The sequence below is a fragment of the Montipora foliosa genome, chromosome 10 (genome assembly GCF_036669935.1).
Source record: "Montipora foliosa isolate CH-2021 chromosome 10, ASM3666993v2, whole genome shotgun sequence".
NCBI classification, from domain to species: domain Eukaryota; kingdom Metazoa; phylum Cnidaria; class Anthozoa; order Scleractinia; family Acroporidae; genus Montipora; species Montipora foliosa.
Window position 1 is genome coordinate 20,061,853 of NC_090878.1, and position 5,397 is coordinate 20,067,249.

Below are 5,397 nucleotides of genomic sequence, written 5' to 3' on the forward strand. Positions count from 1 at the left end.
TCCATTCAGATCATTAGCCACCTGAAAAAAACGTGCAGGGCCCGGTTGCTCATGATCAAAAGCCGATTAACGCTAATCCCAGATTAAAAGTTAACGAATGAGTATATTTTTCTACTCCTAAATGTTGTTCAACGCTGGTACTCGCAAGAGACACTAACTGAAAAAGCGAAAATGAGCAATTTGAACTGACAAATCAAATCAAATTTAAGGTTTCCGACGCGGAAACGCGTTTTAACGCGAATATTCAAGGTTCGATTACGTTGACGGAAACATGAACAAACTCGTTTCCGTAGCATTACAAGCAAGCGTTATCATGAAAATACGCTAGCGGAAACATGCGTTTCCTTCAAAGGAAAACCGACGGAAACGTACGGAAAAAGTGGTCCGGTTCCGTCGTAACCGCAGCCACGGAAACATGAATAAACGACAGGTATCCGCTACCGGAAACATGTGTTAACCGTCGTGTTTCCGCAACGTTGTCACGTGTTTCCGCAACCTTTCAGTCTGCGGATTCTTGGCATTTCGTCCTGTGACTGAGACGCGACTTCAGTAAACAATGTGATGCATTCAAGGCGTTCGATTCCTTTTGAACCCATACGGAATTTGCCATTTGGTTTCAGTCTTGTATATAACACCACAGTTAGGCAAGCAACATTGGAAACAATGCTCATCTGATGATATCCGACGGCAAAAGATGCAATTGTTATCGAAGACATTTACTCGTCGGTTTGAAGATTCCAGATATTTACTTTTCGCCGCCTGTCTTGTTTATCTGATTGACTTTTCCATTATTGAGCTCCATAAGGGTATCCTTTTTTTTAAAGATCCACTAAAACGCTATTCGCGTTATAATGACTTTCTACGCCATTGCAGGTGAAGTTAAATATTCTACTGTGACCACTGGATAAAATCTATGCATTAGTAAGTACCCTCTCAAATTTACCAAACATACGCGCAGAATGCTCTACACACCATGACATTACTTAGCAGGGGAGGGACAGGAAAGACTTTTCATGACACGGAAAAAAAAAACGGAGAAATGAAACGCAGACTCCGACTGGGTTAGCAACCCAGTAAAAGGAAAAATTGTAAGCAGGACTTGCAGACAGGGGTTGGCAGTAATAGTACTTGGGGTATGGCTATTGTACACTCAGGTGAATTAAGGCATGGGTCAATTTCAGCTGAGCGCGCGCGCGTAAGCCACACACGCAATTCGTAAGCTGCTTGCGTCAGCTCATGATTTAAATGGGTCACCAGAAATAAACAAATACCGCTAATTTCGCTTACCTTTCTCCAATTCCTATGTACATGGCATATAAATAGACATCTCCTATTCACGAAAACTACGAAAATTCTACTTAAACGGTTTAATAGTTACTTAAATCCGTTTGTGTTTACCTGTGGCTCCACTCGCGCGCGGACTCGAATGAGCGGGTGACGCATGCGTAAATGCTGATCTTGTAACCCCCTAATTTTTCCTGATTTTGCAACTTTGCTCGTTTATATCTCTGCTTCTGGACGGTGAATTTTTTTCATTTTTTGCATGTTAGCTTAGATTAATTTAAACCGTTTGTCTTTCAAATTTAAAAAAAATCTGTAGGTGAAAAAAATAATTAGAGACACAATTCAAAAAAAACTTATTTTTCTGAAAAACTGAACTACAGATTTTGTTAAATTTTAAATATTTTAGAGAGTATTCCTAACATTATCTGGTTACGATGAATGGGAAAATTTCATCGTCCCGTTTCTTCAAGAAGTACCACATATGTTGATTTTAAGGCTCAAAGAAATGCCTAATATCGTTGCCATGATAACATTATTTTGGAGGAAAACATAATATGAGAAATCTACGATAGGTACTTAATACCCTGGCCAAATTTCGTCTTGATATGATTGCCGTAACTGTATCTAAGGACAGAATATGTTTATTTGTTTGAAATAAGGCGAAACTATTTCGAGCCTCCTTAAGCAACGACAACGGCGACGGCAACGAGAACGTCATCTCAAAATATAAATTTACGTTATTGTAATCGCTTCGTGACTATTTCAACGTTTTTAAGATGACAAGGGTGAGGTTTTTCCTCAAAGATGACACCAGTCAGAACGGCACTCCATTTTAGGAGAGAAAATGAAAATCTATCTTCAAGTGCTGACGTTCTTCATAAACCCAAAAACTTGGCTATTTCACGTTTTTGCTTTGCTGACGACGGCAAAGAAATGGACAAAAGTGAAAAGCGCACGTGCAGGGCGTGCAAAGCTATTGTTTTTACCCACTAAATATGCAAATTCGTGACGTTCTCGTTGCCGTCGCCGTTGTCGTTGCTTAAGCTCCCTAACGGCGACGGCAACGAGAACGTCATCTCAAAATATGAATTTGCGTTATTTTAATCGCTTCGTGACTATTTCAACGTTTTTAATATGACAAGGGTGTGGTAATTCCTCAAAGATGAAACCAGTCTTAAAATAGACTGAAAAAGATTATCATAGAGCACGGGGATATGTTCTCTTACTTCATGATCTCTTGTTGGTATCCAGTTCGCAGTCGCTAAATTTGGCTAATTATAAAATTCGTAACACAGTCCCTTTACACTTATGTCCAGGTTTGACCCTAATTAGATGCACGCCCAATTTTGACATCCAACACAAAGTGTCCCTTTAAGTTTAAGCATTTGCTACCTATTTTCAACAATAAGGTAAGGGTAAAGGTTAGCGTTATTTTTAGCTTTGGGTAAATGCAGCAATTAATCTTCACTTAAAGAGCAGCATTTGGGGGACACTTTGTGACAAATTGTCTGTATTCTGAGACACAAGTGATGTTGAAGTTGGCTAGAAGAGCAAGGGGGCACTTGGTGACGCTTATTGAAATCCGCGTGCATCTAATTAGGGTCAAACCTGGACATATCTCTCCCTTTAAAGCTAAGCAAGGGTAGAGCCTTATGTATTTTCGTTTCCTTAACGACCTGAACGTCATAGGAATAAGACATCAGTAGTTCGGAGCAATGGAACAATTAACTATTTGGGTAACAATCACTTGATCTCTAACAGATTCTGTTATTGAAGTGCATTTCGTCATTCTGGCAAATGTGATCTCACTGACCTTTCTTGTCAGATGCAATTGAAATACCAGAGGACTGTCCAATTGTCCCCTCGTTATCAACAACAAAAACCTGTTTGATTCGGTTTCACAAACGATCATTACTTCCGCCAAGCATTGGGTTCACTTCTAAGTCTTTTTTTATCCCTCAGATAGTTGACTGGCCAGTTCAGCGAGCCTTAGTCTACAATAAACCTGTTTGTTTATGTTGCTTGCAATTCAAAGATCTGGCGATGTGACAAATATCTTGCTAACCTTGTTTCAGGCGGTGCTGTAACTTACGGCTGCCTTTGTTTTCAGTTCCGTTTATGCCCCGATGTGGGGACTTTAAACGAGAGAAAATGGGGGCCGTAACCAACAGTTCCTCCGCCAGGGAACTCAGATATTAAGAGGACTACACCCCTCAAATTGGAAGAGATTACAATAAATAGGGAAGAAACGCAATCACTTTTAGTACTGTCCATGAATTCTATTATTTACAGGTAGTAAAAAAAGGCAAGTCGTTAAAGAAAATAAAAATTGCGACCATGTGGTGAGAAAAGAAACATCTGTTAGAAATGACCGAAAGTGAGAATTCACAATTTCTACAATTTCATTCCTAGCAGGATAGCAGGACAATTGTCAGCTGAAACTAGTGCCATTCCCTCGTTCCCATGAGTCTCCTATAGCTCAGTGATATAGCATCCGAACTAGTCACCGGAAGGAAGGTCGTGCGTTCGACTTCTACAAAGGAACACTCGGATCTTTTTCCGAGTATCCCCGAGTGACCATCAGAAAAAATATCCCTCTTATCTTGTAGTCATTTCTTTTTGTTAGAAAGCTGACCTTTGAAGGCATGTTTACATGGAGGGGGGGTAACCCACCTGTCTACATAAACTTTTATTTTTCAGCCTCACGTTTACACGATAGGTGAGGTAGCCCGCTGAGGCGGGTTGCTGGGCGGTCTTCCAGACCGGCTAACCCGCCCAGCCGGGCTACCGGTCGCGTTTTTCATGTAAACACTTGTGGGTGGGGTAACCCCCCAACCCGCGTCGGCTCGTGTCACGATAAGCTGTCTTTAGCGGAGGCGTTGTAGCATTTTAAAGGGTTAATAAGAAACCACACCACTGAAAGGTTGAAGCAAGAGTAGCTAGTAACGACAACAAAAACAACCTGTTTCATTTAAACACGATGGTTTTTAAAGCTAATATAGCTTATGGGGCCGTGTAAAAAATGTTAATAGGATAATAAAAAATTAAAAAATACAAAAAAAGACATAAATAAAATCAATAAAAGACGAAATCACTTTGAATTTGGGAACCAATTCAGTTTGCGATGACTCTTCACTAAAGTTCAAGTTTCTGAGGGCGGGAGACTTTTTGCCCTCTTAGCATAATCTCTGGCGCTGACAGCGGATGGTGCTCCAAGATTCCAAACAATGGATCCTCTTTATGATATAGAATTTTTCATATAATAAGTTTCAAAACTTTGTACGCTAACACGATGTTGATGACGAAGTCACACTTGGACCCTTTCCTTTGCAAAAAATGTTCCAAGCACGATGAAGTTGTGTGATTATAAATTTTATAAATTAAGGTAGCTATTTTGACCCTGTAAATGTCGAATAAAGAGTCCCACTTAGCTTTCGGTAGATAGTTTGTCTATAAGGCGAAGAGTATGAGCCCCAGTACGGAGCCCTGTGGTATGCCGTGCCACTTTGGAATTCTCTGAGGGTACACCATTAATTACAGTGTAGTGTTCACGTTCAGAAAGATAATCTCTTAATTAGCCATGTCAGTGAGTTTCCCGTAATTCCAAAGTTGGGCTCTAGCTTGAGAAGAAGGTTTGGGTGTGAAACGCAATCGAACGTAATTAACGCCTTCTGAAAGTCTATGAATACGGTTCCCACAACTAATTTGTTATCAATTGCTCGTCGCCAAGTTTCAAAACGATCTCTCTTTTTGGTTGGCCCATTGGTTGTCCGTGACGAGCACTTCGTTGTCCGAGAAAACATGTTTCACAATTATTTCCGCTACACATGATTCTAAAACCTTGCTGGGTACACTTAGCAAGGGGAGGGGGCGATAATTTCCTATTTCTATAGGATCATGGAAAAGTTACAAGGCCATACAAAAGCGATTTACCAATGGGAAATAGGGTGCTTCGTTTTCGAGTTGTGAGTATTTCGTTTTCGACCTGCGGTGCTTCGTTTTCTAATGCTGAGTGCTTTGTTTTCGACTCAGGGTCCTTCGTTTTCGATCTTTTGGGTGTTTCCTACTTAGTTCCTCGTTTTCAATACTATCCATTCAGTTGTGACTGAGGCA

At 40.5% G+C, this 5,397-nt stretch overlaps 1 long non-coding RNA gene across 1 annotated transcript in view; it reads right to left on the minus strand.

The window, feature by feature from the left end:
• Positions 1-137, minus strand: part of LOC137974203 (uncharacterized) — a 3,195-nt gene extending 3,058 nt beyond the window's left edge. The window contains exon 1 of the long non-coding RNA XR_011117403.1: positions 22-137. This is a non-coding gene — a long non-coding RNA (uncharacterized lncRNA). The remainder of the gene's footprint in view (positions 1-21) is intronic.
• Positions 138-5,397: the final 5,260 nt, after the last annotated feature.